The 22361-nt window shown below is 39.5% G+C and overlaps 1 protein-coding gene across 1 annotated transcript in view; it reads right to left on the bottom strand.

The window, feature by feature from the left end:
• Positions 1-14056, bottom strand: part of LOC109433624 (uridine phosphorylase 1) — a 115239-nt gene extending 101183 nt beyond the window's left edge. The window contains exon 1 of the mRNA XM_019710064.3: positions 13686-14056. The gene's annotated coding sequence lies outside the window, so the exon portion shown is untranslated. The remainder of the gene's footprint in view (positions 1-13685) is intronic.
• Between the last annotated feature and the right edge of the window lie 8305 nt (positions 14057-22361).

Below are 22361 nucleotides of genomic sequence, written 5' to 3'. Positions count from 1 at the left end.
AGTTATGTTCTGTGTGTAATGTGCAATAGGGTAAGAAATCAAACTTTGAACTAGTCAAATTGTAATCTTAATTTGAACCATTTCAAAATTCATTAAAACGACGTACTTTTTCAGGAAAATATTGTCCCGAAAAAGATGTTAAACAGCTTTCCGTAATATAACCTGATAACATGGACTTTAAAAGCATTGAAAAAAGCGTTTTTGTCATGGAATACAGGCAATTGAAAAATCACTGTGATTTCACCCATTTCCCCCAGGAGAAAGCACATTTTCGGTGCACTCGTACAGCTCATGCATTGTATCACACGCAATGTGAACACGTCAAATGAAAGCTTATTTATCGTAGAATCGACCAACCGAATAATATTCCGCATTATTTGTCATAAAATTATAAAATTTAAGTGATTCTTACTTGGAGAATGTTATCTTAAGTTGAACCATTTGTAATCTAAATTTGAACTAGTAAACAGGGGTGAGCTTCTAGTGTTGGCCTGTAGATTGCGCTAGTGGTTGCTTTGTTTACTGTTGAGGGATGAAAAAATCCAAATTTTGTTTCCAAATTCCTAAAGAATTTCGAACATTCTGAGTTGAGATTCCACAGCCTAATGAAAAATAGGTATGAGAATTAGCAGATTCATGTGATTTTTCATTGTTTAGCATGCAATTGTCTGTTTTGTGAGATGCTCGAGCTGCTGCCGCCAGTAGTTCAAATTAAGATTAAAATTGGTTCAAATTAATATTAAAATCATTATTGATGAAAAATCAAATATTTCAATGAAATTCGGTGCAAATACAAACTTTTTACCATTTAACAGAAAGCTTATACCCGTGGCTTTCATGTACATACGATTTTGCCGTAGTAAATTATTTCCATGTGGGAGAAAAAATCACTTAAAATTTGCACTGCTTTAGAAAGCCGCATTTTGGTTCAAATTTTGATTATTGCTGACTGCACCCCAAATTGGACTGACACAATAGTGTGCACACACCTTCAAAGTGTGATTACAGCGCAGGGATACGTCGGATCGAATTGAGGTCTTCGGTGCACTTATTCCTTGTAAATGGAGGAATAAGTGCACCGAAGACGTCGAGACGATCCGAGGCAAATGTGCACTTTTATCACACTTTTTAGGCGTACCAAAAAAAGTGTGATAGTCCAATTTGAGATGTAGTCTGCAATACCTATTGCTGTTTACTGTACTTATGTGTCAATTGTTGCACAAGTCTTTATTAAAAGTAGTTAGTAGTCGAGACTCATTGGCATCAACAATGTGTGTTTTAAGTGATCTCACGTTAGCTTCGAAATTTAACTATTAACCTTTGCTTTTCACCAAGAATGTTTCATATCACCTTGCAAGAGCCTGACTCTTCCGCCCACAACTCATTCCAGAAGCCAAACCCCAAGACGTGACAAACGACGAAAAACCTGCAGAGTCGGTCTACCATGCAACTTCTTCAAACTGTACCTACAATGGTATGAAATATTTTCAAGGATGGCCAAGCCATACTCGCAGGTTGGAATGTTATTTTCTTGGACAAAGCTGTAAGACAAACAAGACGCTACAAGTCTACCAAATATCACAACCCGAAATCCAGCCTCCGAAAAGACCCACAGGTAAACGAGCCAAACTCTTGTCCAGCGATCCAAAACATTCTCGCATTACAGTTTATTAATCGCTTTTTGATTAAGTTTATAGAAACAATTGTTTATATTATTAAAATTTAATCAAGATTAGCTGAAAGATCAACCGCAGCATTCGATTAGAAGTAAAAGTTTTAAAATAGAAAAATGTGTGAGGTTATATTATTCAATACTAAGAAGTATTATTAGCAAAATGATGTACACACTTAATTTAAAATGTCGAATCTCGGTTTACGAATGCCGAGCTTTGCACAGCCGAGTACCTAGCTAAATGTTTTCATGAGATCTCAGCTTATAAATGCCGAGAATCAGTATAACACGCTTTGTTGCCAAGCAGCCTACGAACTTGTTTGTTGAGTCTCGGTCAAAATTCAGAAAGCGAGATTCACACAGCCAAGCTCGGGAAATAAAAATGAGTGTGTACCCACTTAAGACAAATACTTACACCTGGGAAGCGTTGAAAGCGATTATTTCGACAGAACGGGTAATTACCGCAGTGCGCGACGAGCTATTGTTGATTTAGCACTAAATTGGTGTCGGAAGTAACTTCATTAACTTCCGCTGCCTTTCCTATGCGTTAAACAAACCGTCGGAAGTAGTGCGCTGTACAGAACATCAGATTTACTATACAGCGCACTACTTCCGACGTTATGTTTAACGCATAGGAAAAGCAGCGGAAGTCAATGAAGTGACCTCCGACACCAATTTGGTGCTGGATCCACAATATTCACCCCAATCGAATGAAGTTGCAGAGAGGCGTAACCGTTACTTACTCGAGATGGCGATGTGCATGTTGGTGGATGCTGAACTGGACCGAAGCCATGAACACAGCTGTATACCTGCAGAACATATTACCGTCAAAATCAGTAACGTCGACACCCCACGAAGTTTGGACTGGAAGGAAACCAGACATGTATCATCTGCCTGTTTTCCAATGTCAGGAGTTCGTCCATAAACCGAAACAACAGAGAAAGAGAGGAATTCCACGGAGTCATGTCAGTCGATCCTGAGCGACCATTTCAAAAATATCTGAAACTTTGCACAGTTTTTCAATTTCATCTAAATCGCCATTTTTCGATATCAAACCTTCATATTCACTCACGACTAACTTTTCAAAAGGGTGTATGCGAAAATAGTTCAAAAATATTCTAAAAGCTGTACAGCAAAAACGGATTGTTCGATTGTTATGAATTTTTCAGCAAAGTTAGATAACTAAATGATGATTCCTTAGAAAATATACACTGTAAAAAATTTCTTTTTTTACTATAAAAAAATATGATCTTTGTCACAAAAACTCAAATATCTCAGAACCCTATCTTTTTACCAACGTCAATTTTTTAGGGAAAATGGCCCATTATATCAGCTATCTACCATAAAATTTTGGTGATGGTAAACTGATAAACAAAAAAGTTATGACATTTCAAACATTTCACAATTTTTACATTTAGTAACAAAAAAAATTTTTTTTCTGTGTAAATTATTTCGAGAACTATATTTTGATGCTGATTTTATTGTAAAGGCTACCGCATGAATTAAACAAGTTGTTTTCATGATATTTTTGTTTGATTATTTATAATTACTATAGTATCTATTTGAACCTTACACGCGATCCAGTGTTGTGATCAAAAATATTGAGATTGTCATACTTTTTATTGTACGTGACTGGTGAAAAAATCCCTTGATAGTGTTGAAAAGCTGTTGATCATAAGAAAAATGGAATTAAACTTATTTTGAAGACGAAAGCTGCATAATAAAAGTTTTATATATACGCGTATACGTCTAGTTGATCTGCAAAAAAATACCTCTTAGGGTCGATTTCTTCACCCTGGCTTAGGCGTTAAGCCAGGTTTAACTATATGGGTAAGCCTGGCTTACGGGTTAAGCCGAGGTGAAGAAATCGGCCCTTAGAGAACAGACTTTATGATCGGAAAAATGCGAGTAACTTCAACAACAACAAATACATGAGAGGTACATACCACAGACAAACAGACAAAACGCCAAGAACAATTTTCGTGAAAATCCATCGCCCAGTTCACACTACCACCACCTGGTGGAAATGTTTCACGAAACACTGCGTTGTGCAATATCGTCATCAGAAGGCGCTAGTGTGAAACGTCAAACGCAAAGAAAAACGATGGGCACTCTTCTGGTTATGAAAGCCACAACCAAGATTCAAAATGATCGTTAAAGGCGTGGTCAATGAAAATTTCGTCAGTGTTACGTTTGTTTGTCTGTATAGTGTATACATACCATGAAAATGCTCACAAAAAAGCAAAAAAATACTACCGCTATGGATATTAAAAATTTTATAGTAAATTTTTTCTTCGTCCAAGCAAACAACACCAAACTAGTCAGTTAAAACTAATAAGTGATTTTGTTTATTATAATCTAACGAACAACATGAACAGTCGCTTTCTCAAAGGTCTTCAACTCAACGCTCTCTTGTAGACCGCTTGTGAAAAAAAATGTTCAAAAGAGTTACGAAATCTCCTAGATAAACTGAAAGAGACTGGTTATGCCCAAATTGAATACAAATTTACGCATTTGCACGTCCTGCCGTCTAGACTTTGACAAACGAGCCATCTGTATATCATCGGTAAAGCAGGGCGCAGGAAGTTCGAAAACGACAACAACTGAGAAATTGCCAGAAGTGCTAAGTGCAGAGAGTCATGCCACCGTACCATCAGCGACATCTGTTTAAACAATTTAATCACGCCTCTTTTCAAAAATGCTTTGAAATATACTTCAACATTTATACCCATTTCAATATTTTAACGTTGCAAAACACGCTTTCAACATTCATCTTGAAGAAGAGGGAAAACACTTGTCCTCAAATGTAACAGCAAATTAATCAATAAACGACTAATGCGCGGAGGGCGTGATAAAATCGGAACAGTACTGTACATATAATATACATAATACATAATAAAAACAGATTGTTTTACTTACGCAAGGCCATTAACAATAAAATCAGCATCAAACTGCGCTTTCCGGCCGAAATAATTTACACTAAAAAAAATTATTACTAAATGTGAAAATTGTGGAATGTTTGAATTGTCATAACATTTTTGTTTATTAGTTTATCATCACCAATTTTTAATGGTATATTGCTAATACAATGGACCGTTTTCCCTAAAAAATTACATTGGTAAAAAGATAGGGTTTTGAGATATTTGAGTTTTTGTGACAAAAATGATATTTTTTAATGTTAAAAAAAGATTTTTTTTTCACAGTGTACATTTTCTTAGGAATCACCATTTAGTTATCTAACTTTGCTGAACAATAAAATCTGCATCTAACTGCGATTTCTGATCGAAATAATTTACACAGAAAAAAATATTTACCAAATGTGAAAATTGTGAAATGTTTGAAATGTTATAACTTTTTTGTTTATTAGTTTACCATCACCAAATTTTTATGGTAGATTGCTAATACAATGGACCGTCTTCCCTAAAAAAATTACGTTGGTAAAAAGATAGGGTTTTGAGATATTTGAGTTTTTGTGACAAAAAATATATTTTTTAATGTTAAAAAAGATGTTTTTTCACAGTGTATATTTTCTTAGGAATCACCATTTAGTTATCTAACTTTGCTGACAAATTTATTGCAATCGAACGAACCATTTTGGCTGTGCAGATTTTTGAATATTTTTGAACCATTTTCACATACACCCTTTTGAAAAGTTAGTCGTGATTCAAAATAAAAATTTGATATCGGAAAATGACGATTTAGATGGAACTTAAAAACTGTGCAAAGTTTCAGTTCAATAGAAAATCATGAATTAAAAAATTTCCTTAATTTTGATGCTGTTGCTTGGAATCGCTCAAGAAGCTTATTCCAGTAACAAGACCAATGACTTTCGTCGGATACTCTGGTGATCACAAAGGATAACGGTTGATGGATACGGATACACTGCAGGCAGTAATCAGCAAGGGCGTCGATTTCAATGAATTTCAACTGTTGAAGATCAGCAATAACTATCGAGTATCGGATACGCAAGGCAAGGTTTAAACCAAGGTGTTGCAGTACGAATTGGAGAGTTCCTGTAGCGACAATCTGCAAGTAAGTAATCCCGGTGAACAAACTTCCGTCGAACAAGTTTTGGACGAATATCAAAGAGAAACCCAAATCGAATCGGACAATGACAGCGAACAACTGGAGGAATTTGAATCAGCACTCAGCAGCGAAGAATGCTTTCGATACTATGTTATGTCACCAACTCCGTTTAGCAAACACCATTTTACGTTAGTGTGCTTTAAGCTGCAAATAATGTTTATTTTGGTTTTATTTTTTTTCTGCGGAAGTTCATTTCAACCAGTGCTGAAATAGTAGTTTACGCAACAAGGTGCAGAATGACGATTTTTACAGCACGAGTCGTACATTTATCCAACGAGGCTTGCCGAGTTGGATAATTACGACGAGTGCTGGAAAAATCAAGTTCTGCACCGAGTTGCGTACAACGTTTTTTGCAATTTCATAAATTACCCTTGAGGACAGTTTTTAACAAAACTTCTTCATCAAACTGCACACTGATGTTCATAGCAATGTTTAAGAAAATCTGAACATGACAGGTTATACTGTGAAGTTATCACAATTTTTCAAAACTGCGTCCAGAAAGCATCAAGAAGTTGACCAAAACTGCAAACAGTGCTGTAATGGTTCATTACGCAACGCAAATCAGTGCTGTAATGAACCATTACAGCACTGTTGATTTGGTGTGGGAAAGTAGGCCTTTTCCTGTCAGATTTGCGTGAGGTAAAACAGCCTATTACGATGAGAAATTGCAAAAAATTCATTTCGTCATATCTTAATTCAATCACCTACAGCTCATTTTGGAGGCTGAACCTGAGAATATGGCATATGAAAGACTTGTGCAGCTAGACCAGTTCAGCTAGAAAGTCACGAAAAACCGCTATTTTTCGAATATTTAACGTAAATGTCACGGGCTTCCTTTGAAAAATGCAAAATGATATTCACGGTGAATATCTTTTAGCATTTTTCAAAGGTGGTCCGTGACATTTACCTTAAATATTCGAAAAATATCGGTTTTTCCGTGACTTTTTAGCAGAACTGGTCTAGCCGCACAAGTTTTTCATATACCATATTCTCAGGTTCAGCTTCTAAAATTAGCTGTAGGCGATTGAATTTAGATATGACGAAATGAAATTTTCAACACTGATTTCAACTTACAAATTTGTTTTTTTTTTATCTGGAAGTGGAATAGGATTAGCGAATAAGGCAATCCATGACGACTTCTCGCGATGGGGGTGAGGGGCCGTCCATATACCACGTGGACAGCTTGGAGGGGGGAGGGGGTTAGCGAAAAGTCCATGCTTGTCCACGGAGAGGGGGGTGGGGGTTCTTCAAATGTCCACGTGGATAACATTGACATAGGTATAAATTAGGAAACAAGAATCTAAAAACGAAACAAATTGTCGCGACAATCTATAATCAAATAAAATGAATGAAAGAGCTGTTGAAGATTCTCAAAATACATGTAGGGATTTGCAGGCTTATTTTAAAAACTTTATTTTGTAGGTTCCATCAAATTTTAAGATGTTTCTTATGATCATTAAAGTCTAAACCTCAGCAATACAATTAAGTTGATGTAAATCTTGTTTTTTAAAAGAATCTAAGAAATATAATCTTATCTCAACAAAAATCTAAGATACAAAATTACTTCATCTCAACAAAACAATCAGACAATCATAGATTGGACAAACATTCTAAAAAACACCGTCTTCAACCAGAGGCTGTACAGACTAAACATTGAACAATCACTAACATTAGGCGATGGACATTACACGAAAAACATTTAATGAAGAATTTTCTGTTTGACGAAAATTTTTCACCAACTGGAGCAAGAATTGAACCCACACTTTCACAAACATTAAGCTGAATTTAAAAACAATGTTGAAAACTTGTAGGTACCTATTTTGTACTACTTGTTTGTATTATATGTAAAGCTATTGAATATTTGTATTTTATAAAGTTTTCAATTATATTTAAGACATTGTTTACGAAGAAAAAAAAACTTTTTCAAAATCACTTTTTCCATTTATTTTAGAAATATGAAAAAAAAAACTTTTTTTGGGATATCCACGTGGACATTGGGGGAGGGGGTAGGGGTTAATTAAAAGTCCACGCTTGTCCACGGGGAGGGGGGAGGGGGTCAAAAACCATGAATTTTCTGTCCACGTGGTATATGGACGGCCCCTTAGCTACAATTCACTTCTACTCTACTCGTACTTACAATAGACGAGTGCACCGATGAACATTGAGTTCACTGAGCCTGATTTTTTTTGACAGCACAGCAGGGTCGACTCTCAACAACTTCTACTCAGAGATGCATCACCAAAATGAGCTGAAATTTTTTTTCTTTGATTTCTTACATGAATTTCCATTTAAAGTGATGCATATGCATATAGTTAATGCACTAGCCCATATTTTTGCAACTTTATCGTGAAACCTAGATGCAATAAATTAAACAAATTTTCAGCTGGGTAGAAGTTGTTGAGAGTCGACCCAGCTGTGGTGTCAAAATTCGCGGTCCGAGTGAACTTTCAGCGGGCGGTGCACTCGTCTATAGTTATAGTTCAACGAATGAATTTGAATATCGCGAAGTAGTGTAGGATAAGGTTTAGAAAACTGTAAATAGCTGTAAATATAACTTTAGAGCTTTTATAATTAGGAAATAATTCGCCATGCATGAGGAGTTGAACTCGCTTGCGGATAAAAGCCGGAAGAGTCTGAAACAAGACATTGGACAATGAGATGCGAAAGATGAACTTCCAGCCCTGTCAAACGGAGAAAATGATTTCATTGCTGTGTTTTTGACATGGCGATAGCCTGTAAAAACGAAACAGAATTCCAAAAGATTGTCTGTGCTGAAGAAACCATACATTTTTTGGGAATGAAGGATGGAGTTTTCGTGACATCACAAAAAAGTTGTAAGATTTGGACTCAGTGAAGCGAAGCCATCGTCTATCCCAATGGATCCCGGATATATGTTCGGCAAACGGAGGAGAAGACCAACAAACTGCCACGTACTGATGCCTACCAGATCACTACAGTATGATCGGAGGATTGCTCTACACTTCCGTGATGACAAGACCGGATATCGCGATTGCAGCCTCAATTCTGGGAAGGAAAATCAGCAGCCCGAACGGGTTCCGATTGGAATGAAGCGAAACGAGTCGAACACTCAGCGAAAAACAACTAGCGAAATTCATCGAAATCTATATAGGGTAATTGATCCGATCATGGAGGAGTTAAGCGCTGGGTTCATGTTTAAACCACAATTGTATCGCCCCAAGCAAACTTTTTACATGGATTGAATTGAAAATAATAAAATCCATCCTTAATCTACGGGAAAATAACGAAATATTGCCACTTTGATGTTGTTATGAGCATTTTATTCGTTTTTATCTGAAAGATCATTGTGTTCCTAATGTTGCGGTATGTGTTCCTAATGTTGCGGTATTTTGTTCCTATTGTTGCGGTATCCCATTGAAATCATATGGAATACCGCAACATTAGGAACACTACCGCAACAATAGGAACACAGCAGCAAACACATTTATGAAAATATTTTTTTAAAATAGGTTTTTGGGCAAATCTTAAGCAAACAAATGGTGCAATCTAATAATTTAAGCACCATACATCTATTAAAAATACCTTTTGGTAACATTTCAGTCGAAAAAGTGCTCAATTGCCATTACCGCAACAATAGGTACTACCGCAACGATGGGAACCATACGCGCCAACTTGTGACGTAGTTGGGGGGGCAAGGTCTCTCAAAATCAATGAAATTCGGATAATATCGACGCAGTTCATCTAGTTTAGGCATATTCACGTGAAAACTAGTGCATTGAGCTGAAAAAAGTTGAACATTGTCCAATTTTGAATAGCTTCGCCCCCCCAACTACGTCACAAGTTGGCGCCTATGATGGGAACAATTACCCTATATAAAAATGAGTTTGAAGTTCCTTTGAGGCAACAAAACTCAAGAACGGGTGGACCGATCAGAATGAGTCTTGCATTGTTCGGTTCGTATTCGCGGTGGCTGTGTTTATATGTGCAAAAAGTTACGAAAATTAACTAGAAAAGTAAGAAAATTGATAAAGTACTGATTATTCATGAACTGGGAAGAAAATCAACACGATCAAAATGAATCCAATCTAGAGTGCGGTGTTATTTTGAGCTCAACAGTTGTCAAACCAATACAGGACGGCAAAACGACGTTTGCCGGGACAGCTAGTACCTTATGAAAATTTGCTATAACTAATTATTATGGATTGCATAAGAATATCTTATGAAAACTGATTGTGCTTGCTATGACAAATTTCATAAGCTAGAGTTATGAAAAGAACAAAAAAATCTCAAAATGAAGCAGACTGGATTCGATCCATGAACGTCGGGATCACCGAGCCCGTGTTTTATCCACACGGCTACCGACGCTTGAGAATACCATGTTGCTAAACATGAATAAAAACCAAGCTGTGAGAAGATTTTACGTCATAGAGTGACCTTATGAAATTCATCCGAATCATTATGAATTATTAAAGGCCGTATCATAAGTTGGGCCTTATGGAAATCTTAAGGTTATTTGGCTGATTGTACGATATCATATGCATCTTGGAGGAACAACCGAGGCTCTGAAATGTTATGTGGATGCTGATTGGGCAGGAGATTGCAACGATCGAAAATCCAACTCTGGGTATGAGCGCTTGCACACTGACGTCATCATTGTCTCCTTCTCTTTCTTTCCTTCGGTGTCGGTCCATAAAGCCGCCCTTGCCCTCAAAAAAAATTGAGGGCAATGTTTACAATTCGTATAAGAATTCGATGAGGTTAGGTTTTTGCTGCAAGCCTTTATGTCGTGGGGAGCTCGCATTATCAACGACTGAAGCGGAATTCGTAGCGTTTGCGGAATTCTGTCAAAAATTTCTGTGGTTGAGGAAGCTTTTAAATGATTTTGGCAAACCTTTCGGACCTATAAAAATACTGGAAGACAACCAGAGTTGTATTCATCAACTGAATTGAGGAAAGCTCGCGAGAAGGTCAAAGCATATTGACACCAAGTAAAATTTGAAGAGGAAAAATGTAATTTCTGTGCAGTACTGTCTAACCGCTGAACAGTTAGATGGCATGATGACGAAGCCCCTTTCCAGAGTAAAGTTTTAACACTTCCGAACGGCTGCCGGACTCAAATAATTAGGAAATACTATCTGTGAGGAGAAACGAACACACCATGGTAGCCTTGATAATGTATTACAGTAGCGTTCGGTCGGTGCAAACGGTTTAACTGCAATGCTTATTAACTGCAAGTCCGGTAAGTGCAACAAATTTGCAGTTATCATACCGCCAAACGTTTATTTTATGTAAATTGATGGGTTGTTGACGTCTACCAGACGTTGCAGTTATCGAAATTTGTTCGCTAAGTGAAACGTAAACATGTTGCAGTTATCGAACGTCTACTGTATCATTCCAATCACTGTTATTTGATAAACTCATTTCTAAATTGATCGTTACACTAGCTACACGTGTTTTATTTCCTCACTCTCTAAGAAAATCTTACGCGCCATACAAAAACATTTAGGTTCACAGACAAAAAATCTTACAAAGGAGGGAGTGCGTGTTGGAGGTGTAAAGAATTTTGAAAATTCCTATTGTAATAAATGGACTGCCTTTGTTGTAATCAGTATACTACGCTTGATCGTATATACTTCTAAGCCGTAAAAATGTTTAATGAAAAATAGACAACTTAACTATTTTCAGGTCCTGGAGCAGATTTTATTCCATCGAGACCAAAATCTCACTGACAACTGTAACTCTAATGCATATATGCAAACAATAGACTCTAAAGAGAAACTGCTCAAAATTTTATTGGTGAGGCAGAAAAAAAGTTACGTTAGTTACGAAAATGGCATAATAATTACCGAATCATCGTTTAAAATCATAACACACAATTTTGAAATGAAAGGATGTCCATTAGGCCGTCCCTTATTTTGCAAAAATTAGAAATGTTATAAGTTCGTTAGTGGAAAATGATCGTTTTAGCTAAGAAATGATCGTGTCAAAATTTGAAGTTTATATCTTAAGACTAAGTGGTCCCTCAAGGGGCCTAAAGTTGTCAAAAATGGTATGGGACCAAAAAAACATGAAAATTTTTTTCGACGAAAAAATACGTTATTCTACTAAAACCGGTGATTTTAGGACCCTAAAGGGCCAAAAATGTGCTTAGATTTGCGATATCTCTACTCGTTTCTGAGCTATTGACAAAAAAACGACCGAAAAATCAGCATTTTTGACCATTTTTTTAGATCTTGAAGGAAACCTACCCTATTTTGTTCAATAACTTAAAAACGAGTAGAGATATCGCAATTCTAAGCACATTTTTGGCCCTTTAGGGTCCTAAAATCACTGGTTTTAGGTTTTAGAATAACGTATTTTTTCGTCGAAAAAAAATTCATGTTTTTTTGGTCTCATACCATTTTTGACAACTTTAGGCCCCTTGAGGGACCACTTAGCCTTGAGATATGGACTTCAAATTTTGACACGATCATTTCTTAGCTAAAACGATCATTTTCCACTAACGAACTTAAAACATTTCCAATTTTTGCAAAATAAGGGACGCCCTAATGTCCATCGGGTATCACAAATTCCTAATAATTTAGATCTTATCCTAATGTGCTTATTGTCTACTAAAAGATAATCGTAAAAATTAAGTGAATCTATTTCACCGTAATAAAAATCCAATTTCCGCAGATCCAGATCCCAGTATCTGCTTTAAGTACCCCACCCTAACCGACAATCTATTGAAACAAAACACACGCAACGCAATGAAATTCGAATGCTTGTCAATCACCCCAGAAAAAAACGAAAAAGCAATTGAATTCCCGCGCAAGCCGCCTTCCCTAGGATCTGTTATAGCACTATAACAGTGACTAGGCGCAACAGTGAGTAAACATCAGCCAACAACGTTATGGGAGTGTGGTGGGGATAAGGTGTGTGCTGTACCGTACGCAATCGCTTCCACCACATCCGCCCTGTACCTAGTCTAGTTCGTTGTTTCGTCCATCGCGTTGCACAGTGGTCCACTGTGTAGGAAAAACGTTCGCAAGTCTTCAAGGTTCAATATAGACACACTTAACATGAACGGCTATGCACGAAATTTCTGAGAAAACCCTATTACAATTCACTTGTTCATTGAAGCTGGTAGAGCTTTTAATATACAAGACAATTTTTGTACAAAAATGGATCGTAGCAGGCAGTGCGCGCGAGCGGTTGCGTTTTAAAAAATATCACGGAAAGCAAACAATTCTCAAAACAGCGATGTGAGACTGTACCACCTACGAATTTATGTAGGTGACTTGCTTAATGCAAGACAATTTCTGTACGAAAACTGGACTGAAATTACTTGTCATGATTGTTGATGATCTTCTACCTTCAAGCAAGAACAGCGCCTGCAACGTCAAATTGTAGGTAAATGTAACTAAGGGAACTTGCGTCTACACAAGTTCATGCTGATATCTTAGCGCTTGTAAAATGGCTGTTTGACAGAGGTTCACGTTGGTGCGTGGTTTGCCGTTTGCTACATGAAAGTTAATGGATTGTGTTATGATTACTGTGTCCTTCTCTCTAGGATAAAGATACAAAATAGGAAGGAAGTGATCAAAAAGCCCATATTATGCTTATCAGGGCAGTATGTATATTTAGAATTTTTCCACCTTCGAACCACTGTGCGGTGGTCTGTTACATGCCCGTATAGCCAGCAGTTACCGTATGCGGGAAAAGGCGGCGGATATCGATTTTCTTTTGGGCCTGTCTGTTGAAACTTTCGACTACTTATGCACCAGCGCGTACCCAACTGCTCAGTTGCTAGGAAGCTTCCGAGACTGGATTACTTTTTCCGACAAAAAGGGATTCTCTTTCGGGGAAAATGTGACAGAGATTGTTCATTTCTAAGTAGGAGAAACAACTTTCCCACATTAAAATGAAGGTGTTCAAGTGAAACCGTTTAAGCTCTTGTGAAATGTACCTTTGTTCCCTGTGACACAATGTGACCCGCTGCCGCTTAATGACGCTAGTTTTCCACTTGATAGTTCACCGGCATCCACCGCTTGTATCGATCCAATTAGGGGCGGCTACACTCTTGGGCAACACGCTTGAATTCCCGTTTAGGCCTTTCTTTCCCTTACACACTTAACACCGAAAAAACCACACCACGGTCTAGAATCAAAAATCTTTCCACCCAAAAAGACCCAGCACTCGGGGAACACCGAAGAAGAAAGAAACGGACAAACGAATCCACACCGCGACTATCCTAAGTAACGGACCTACTGTAACTGAGGGAAGCCAAATTCGGGAAAACCGACACGACCCGCCCGAGTTCACTTTCGGAGAGCAAAAGAGGAACGCGCGCTCCGGCACCGGATTATAAAGGACGAAGTCGAGTCCGCCGTCTTCGTCCTGCTGTTGGTCACGCGGTAACGCGAATATGGTCGGCGTAATCTCAATTCTTCCTTGTTGCCGCCTGGTTGCCTCTCTTCCTTCCGCTTCCCAGTTGGCCATGCTTCGTGTTTCGGTCTGATATGATAATGATTAGGTATGTAGTATGGCACGCGGCTACAGGAGAGCGTACATCGCAGTAAGCGGCGAAAGATGATGGTCCCCGCAAACGTACTATCAGGACAACGGTGAACATCAATCGGATTGGAACAGTAGGATCTTTTCTAAGCGATTTCCCTGAAAATTTCATACATAACACAGAGGACTAACTTTCCAAGTTAGGTTCAAATTCGGCTTGGAGATGGGTTCACTGTACTAGGTAATTACGTACGTACCTATGCTCGGTTTTCGGTATGATGAGTTGCGAGCAGATCGGACGCACACGCGCGTTGTCACCGTTTTTGTCGTATGAAGCCCGAAGACTCGCACGCTATCAACAGGACGTCGAGTGTCATGGTAGATTTTTATGAAAAAAAAAACTAGACTTTGCAACTACTAGGTATAAGTGAGAATAGTATTCGTTTCCATAAGTTGTTGGTTTCGAAGGTATTTTTGGGGGTTTTGGAAGGTGTCCGGTGCGTTATAGGGGGTCCGAGGACATTTCAGGGAGTTTTCAGAGAATTTGCAGCGACTTTCAGATGCGTTACAGGGGAGGTTCAGGTACGCTACTGGGAGTACAGGGGATATTCAAGGCATCTCAGTTCAGCAGGTTTCGAATGCGTTGTGCAGAAGTTTCGGAGGGTCCCAGGTGCACTACAAGGGGTTCAAGAGCATTTCTTCCACAGCGCTATCTCGGCCATTTTGGTCACTGACCAAATAGCGTCCACCGTTGATCGAGCCTCCCGGAAGCCGAACTGGTTATCCGAGAGCCTAAGCGACATCTGGCCGCTCGGTACGGTATAGACCTTGGTATAGACCGTTAGCCTCAACAGAATCATGTGCTCCAACAGCTTGCCGGCGGTGTTTAGTAAACAGATCTGTACGCTGACACGGGCCGCCAGGTGGCTTCCCTTGCAATACGAATCTATCCAGGCACTTTCCGAGGGTGTCAACAAGGCCCTCGTTCTGGCCATGACTACGCTATAGGCATCAGCCCAGAATATCGTGTTGGCTGCTTGGTCAAGATTATCGAAAAACGTTCTCTAACGCGCTTCATTTTTTTTTATTCAGTGCTAGTTTAGCGGCCCTATAGACCTCACTTCGCTACATTCTGACCTCATCGATACGAGAATTTTGCATGCTTCTGCTAACTCTGAGGCAGGATGCGTGCAGTCCAGCGATTTCTGGTCGACTCTAATTCATGGGCAGCGATCGTCTTGGAATTATTTCTGCGTCACACGCGCGGCTGAAGGATTTAACTAGATCGTCGCTAAACGCATCGTCGATGTTAGGGGCTCACCTCCCTCAATATCTCGTTACTGAAGTATGATGTCTTCCATCTGCAAGGGCTTGGCTTTGGCCTTGGCCTATGCGCCCATTTCTCCGCCCATTATCAGTTGTTATTGTAGATGACACTTAATCGAACCGCCAGGTAGTCGCTATGAGTGTAGGTTTTATTTACGCCCCAGTTCTTGATCCAGTTCGAACTCCTTGTTAGACCTTGAGTACAAAAAGTAACCTCGATGATCGTCTCTGCTCCTTTCCGATACGTTAAGTACATAATATCGGTATCTAACGATATCTAACATCGTCAACGCCTCTAGGATCTGCCCCCACTGGTTCGTCAAGCGACTGCTCCATTCCACTACCCAGGCATTGAAGTAACTCGGCCTTCGCTCTGTCAGCTCAGCCGTCATACAGTCCATCATCTGCGTGAACTGCACCATCGATCGCCACGGAGGCGCATAACAACTACAGAAGAAAACCCCGTTTACCTGGACGATCAAAAGCCCTCGTAAGAAGCAGACACCAATAGGTTCGCTATGATGACCATCAGTTGATGGGCTGTATCACAGAAGTTCAGATTAACCTGCGTTACAGTTGTGGCTCTCTCGATGGCCGGATTCCTTGTGCCTCCCATCAGGTGCTTGTTTTACGCACATCCCAGAACAAAGCAAACACTTGGAAGGGTGCACCTTATACCTTCATATCACATTGCTCATCTTAACAGTCCAAGGTCTCAAAAAAGTTGAAGCAACTCTCCGATGGCTAGTGTATACCCAGCGTAGCGAACATGCCGACCGGCGCACATTGAGAAACCAAAGTCACCTGTGTCCCTGTCGAGCCTTTCCGTAGCCGAACGGCGGTTGCAGAGGTCACCTGCACCTCGTGATCTCGTCCAGGTTTTTGACCTTTAGAGGCGCTTCTGCGGTGAGTACGTCGAATACTGCGTACATCGGCTTCCAGATCCGTAAGCTTGGCATCGCTTTTCATCACCTTCAGGACCTCTGCAGAGTATTTAGACTCACCCGTATTGATGACGAGAGGGCATCGCCGTTTTCACGCTTGGCACCTACCCTCTTACCTCTACTTGGCTTACCGCTTGGCTTAGCGTCCCTAAACTCCTGTTCATATTTCTCCTTCTTCCTGTCCACTAGAGTTCAGGGGGCGTTCTTCCTCTGACAAGCTCTAATCTGTGGTGTCTGAGGATCTACGCAAGGTTACAACACCCTGTACCCTTCAACTCGAAACGGGCCGGCTTTTCAGGCTCCCCTTTCCCATCTTTCCGGGACGCCTGGCCGTGGTCCAACTTACTGGCATTATTGTCTTTCACCTTTGGGGTTAACAACCTACTGGCCTTGCGAGCGTCGCCTGGTAGCTCCTCTCCGGATGGCTACCTCGCATGCTTCTGCGGTTGTGTGTTATGAACGATCGTGCACTCTTTGAGCTACCCCTGAATGCGAAGGCCTTATCTTGCATACTGGGTAGACTTTGGCACTTTCAACTTCACGGACCTGCTGGACCGCCATAATTTACTTACGAAGTCTCGGCAAGTTCTGCTTGAGGTCGTAGAGGTTGATGTAGTCAAGTTGATACCTTCATGGCAGGAAACTCATGTCTGTTTACGTTTATGACCTTCATTAAACACGCTTCATCTACGACCTCTTCCGGCGTGCTATCCGGAAAGGAAATGAAATTTCGTACGTTGACACTTTGCGCACAACTACCACTTCCTTTCCTGCCTCCCATCACGAGGTTATCCAGTGCCAAAGTGCTCCACAAGCTTCGGTAACGACCAAGCATATTTTTGAGTTTTCCGCCACGTTGAATTGGGGTTAACATGCTTGACGAACTCTTCTCAAGTAGCCAAAATTTCAGTTTTCCATGGTAAAATGCGCTTTCTAGTTCTACGAAGTTCAGATAAAGTTCCGAATTGAACTTTCTGGCTGCTTAACCCATCCCAACTAACAATCGCCAGCTGCAAACAATCATGCATGCTGAATTGTTGCTTTATAATAGTAATTATAGCTGAACTAAAATTATGCTGTACACATTACATGATCATTATTAAACCACGGGAAGTTTATGTTTTGATTTGAGCGCTGCAATTCATCATCTCCAGGATGGCGCAGATAGGAAGGCATGCGGCTGGCAATCGACGAGTCCCGAGTTTGAATCTGGATTTAGGTAAATTTATATGTAGTTATTATTTCACTCAGAGAAGATGTACTCCACATCCATACATTGTTCATAGTGGACAATATAGTTTGTGACTGATTCATTAGGTGGCGTAAACGATACTGCAAAGATTACATATTGTCACAATAGATTCGAACTTCTTTTCCAATGCGAAAGAAATTTATTTCCCTGGAATCTTGACAATGGTTAATAATTCATAGTTCATGTCTTCGGCAGAGTTGTTAATCATGTTTGTATGTTTGTATGTTTACACTCAAACCTCCATTTAGGTCGAATCCATTTAGGTAAAATCTATTTAGGTCCCTCCATTTAGGTAACGTTACCTAAATGGAATCTGATTGTGTTCATAGCAGTTGGAGTGTTTTAGATTAGGGATAAGGTTGGTATAAGGGAATTAAGTTGCAAGTGGAGTTAAGGAGAGTTTAGGGCGTGCTTCAGGGGGGAGCAATGCAGGGGGATGGGGTTGGTTCGGGATTTTTTAAGGTTTCCTAAGAACTTTCTCAAGCATAAGTCATCGAATCAGTTCTGTCGCTGCTGTCGTTCGACGCGGACGCATGCAAAATCTATCCCCGGATAATCGATCGCGTTCTGACCCTGCGGTTAGGTAGTGATAACACACGCACGCTTTGCTTTGTTCGTCGGTCGTTCACTTTCATTGCTTTCATTGAATGTGGAACCAAGAGCATTTGTGTATTCCAGCGGAAAAACGGTTGAAGTGCGGATGTTAACCGCGGGCACCGATATGCGGTACGTCCGCGTGTTTGATCTGCCACCTGAAATAGATGATGGAAACTTGTCGGCGGCGCTGCATGATTTCGGTAAAGTTGAACGCGTAGTCAGAGAAAAGTTTCCAGCGGAATCTGGTCTTGGACATTTACTCACGGGCGTGCGTGGTGTCTATATGGAAGTAAAGCAAAATATCCCCCCATCAGTTCATGTTTCTGGATGGAGAGGAAATGTATTCTATGACGGTCTTAGGGATACTTGCTTCTTATGTCAAGCCATAGGACACCGGAAAGACGTGTGTCCCCAAAGGAAAGATCGGAATAAGGCAGGAAAGAAACAGGAGAAGACACTTTCGTATGCTGGAGTGGTGGCTGGTGCAGTAGAGCCACTAGAAGAGGAATCGCTGGAAGTTTTCGAGGACGACATCATCGAAGTCCTGGAGGAAAGTTTTGACAAACCGATGGATACCACGGATCTGGCCCAGGCTCCGGCTGCAGCTGGTGAAGAAACGGACAAAGCGGAAAAGAAGAAGCGTAGAGAGCAAGGTATAGCAGCATTGGAGGAAGTTGGTCAGGCAATTCTGGAGGCAATGACTAATCCAGTGGCGAAGCAGCGACGGGCTCAATTTGCTGCCTCAGGATCCGGATCCAGCTCTGGTTCGGGCACGGTCCCGAGGAAAAAATGTGCGCGAAAAATGTATTATTGACATTGTATTGTTTCTCTTATAACAAATTTTGTTAAGTTCCTCGGCTCTGTAGAGTTTTTGAATAAACATCGAGCCTAATAAATAAATATTTTGGAAAAAAAAAAAAAAAAGTCATCGAATCTACATGCTTGTGAGCTTGAATCTCCCTGAAGCTTACTTAAGAGCTGTGATCCGAAATGTATTTTCAGAAACTGTAGGCCTCCTTAACCCCTCTCAAAACCACCTGTTGCATCCCTGAGACTCTCAGAAAGCCCTGAAAACGCCTGTGTAACGCCTGAGTAACACCTCTGAAACTCGCCAAAAATCATCTGAAGCTTTCTGAAATGCCTTCGAAATACCCCTAAAACCCCCTCGGACCCGATGTAACGCACCTGAGACCCTTCGAAACTCCTCGAAAATACACCGGCCGAAATTCGTTTAATTACAAACAGTTACTAAATTTATTTCTGTTTAATCACCTTGTACTAATAGCCTGAATAGTCAATACTAAGCTTCAGTTTGAATACAAATTAGATTGTCATTTAAGTGGTTTTCGATATGTAAGTACCTACTAAGCAGAAGAATTGAAAATGAACCTCCTAGAAGAAATGTGTAAAGTGCTGAGCATCACTGGTGAAGAGCGTATGGTGCAGTATTAGGGAAGAGGGTACGGTAGAAGGTAGGGTTGCGGATTTTCTGGAGATACCTTCAGGAATTCTTTTCGGGATTTCTTCAGGCATTCCTCTCGAGAATCCTCCCGAAATTTCTTAAGATGTGTTTCTTCTGGAATTGCTGTAGGGGTTGCTCCTGAGATTTTCAAGGGATTTCTGCAGGGAGTGCTTTAGAAAACTCTGAAAGGATTCTTTTAGTTTTTCTATTTGGCATCCCTTCAAAGATTATTTCCGGAATTACTGCCGCTATTCCATTAGGGATTGCTCTCGAAAAGGAATATGAAAGAATATAGATTTCTGCCGAGATTTCTTCAAGCAACCTTAGGTTTTTCGGTATTCGTGCCGGAGTTTCTGATGGGATTCCTTCAAAAATTCTTCTCAATATTTCAGGGATTTCTTCAATAATTCCTTCCGGGATTTTGTTCTATAGTTCATTCAGGGATTCTTGCTGAGCTTCGATCCGAGATTGCTGTCATGATTTCTCTAATAATTCCATCAGATATAATCTACGGGATTCCTTCAGGGATAAAATAAACCCTGATTGAGAAAATCTTGAAAGGATTCTTTCGGAAATTGTAGCCAGCATTTCGTCAGATTTATCCTGGTATTCTTTCGAAGATTTCTAACAAATTCAGAGAATCCTAGTGTAGTTCTTTCGGACATACACTCCCGATCAAAAGTTTGGGGTCACCCCTTCAAAAACATGTCATATATTTAGGCCCATATCTCCGCCAATTTGCGTCCGATTTCGAAACCCTAGGTCTCATTCAAAAGATAATAAGTCAAAGAAACTTTGAACATGATTTAAAAGAAACGTTTTCAAAAAATTTTGTATGTAAACTTAACTCAAAGTTGCCAAATTTTCTAAAATATGAATATAAACTTACGGCAATGTCGCTAAAAATTAGGTCAAGCAAATTTTGAGATGAGAGCGGTAATATAACCCATTTTCTATTAGCTTTCAACTGCTTTTTACAGAACTTAGCTAAAAAATCTAGAAAAAAAGTTATTAAGTATATTAACTCTTCATGTCATCGACCAAAAGTTTGGGGTCACCCCTCAATATGATGTATCAGCCAAAAGTTTGGGGTCACTATCGTAAAACATGGAAAAGTGATTTGGTGATATCTTCGTTATCTATACTTAAATTTTAATTCTTTTTGGCTCATTTCAAAGATAATTAACTAAGTTTACGTTTGATGTTTTTAACTTAACGTATTCAACGATTTTTGTATAGAAAAAGTTATGTAAAGTTAACACATTTCACCACACTTCAAAAAATGAGGCAACTTTACGTTAAGTTTCAGTATGTAAATTTCAACAAATATGTGTGGTTCAATGTCTATGCAGTAAGTATCATTCATTTGTTTCAAATAAGCTAAGAAGAATTAAAATTAAATGAAAGATGACAAAGATATCAACAAATCACTTTCCCATGTTTTACGATAGTGACCCCAAACTTTTGGCCGATGACATGTAGAGTTAATTTACTTAATAACTTTTTTTTCTAGATTTTTTAGCTAAGTTCTGTAAAAAGCAGTTGAAAGCTAATAGAAAATGGGCTAATTAAGGCTCTCATCTTAAAATTTGGACGACCCAATTTCCAGCGAAACTGCCGTAAGTTTATATTCATTTTTTAGAAAATTTGCCAACTTTGGGTTAAGTTTAGATACAAATTTGTTTGTAAAAGTTTCTTTTAAATCATGTTCAAAGTTTCTTTGACTTATTATCTTTTGAATGAGCCCTAGGGTTTTGAAAGCGGACGCAAATTGGCAAAGATAGGGGACTAAAAATATGACATGTTTTTGAGGGGGTGACCCCAAACTTTTGATCGGGAGTGTATGTGTCGGGATTCCTACTGGTATTCATCGAAAGATTCATCTTGAATTTTTTCAGGGATTTCTCTCGAGATATCTTCAGCAATTGCTCCCAGGATTTCTTCTGTGATTCTTTCAGTCAAACTTCCAGCTGAGATTCCTCTCAGGATTCTACCAGATATGACTCGCAGAATTCATTTAGGAAATCCTCCTGGGATTCCTTTAGGGATTTCTGCCGGGATTGCTTTAGAAAATCTTGAAGTAACAAATATTTAGGTCGGCATACCTTCAGGGAATATTGCTGCTGCTGAAATTCATTCAAAGATCCCATCCGGGATTTTTTAAAGAGTTCGTTTAAGGGTTCATGCTAGGGTTGCTTCAGGAATTCCACCTTGTATTCCTTTAAAGATTCCTTCAGGGAATCTTGTGGGAGTCTTCCAGGTATTCATGCCAGGATTCTTGCTGTGTTCCCTCTAAAGATTCTTCTTGGTTTTTTGACATTCATCAAGGGATTTCTCCTATGATTCCATCCGGGATTTTTTCAATTATTCTTCCTGGAAGTTCTGCCGAGTTTTTTCTGTGATTTCTTTGAGGATCCCAAGAGGGACTCTGAACGGGTTTTTTTTCGGGATTTCTTTTGTGACTTTTAGGGATTTCTCTCGGGATTTCTACAGAAGAACTTCCTCCAGCGTGAGTTACAGCTGTGGGAAGAATAAGAGAAAAATAGA

The sequence above is a fragment of the Aedes albopictus genome, chromosome 1, assembly GCF_035046485.1.
Source record: "Aedes albopictus strain Foshan chromosome 1, AalbF5, whole genome shotgun sequence".
Lineage (NCBI taxonomy): Eukaryota > Metazoa > Arthropoda > Insecta > Diptera > Culicidae > Aedes > Aedes albopictus.
This window is presented reverse-complemented; position numbering and strand designations above follow the sequence as displayed.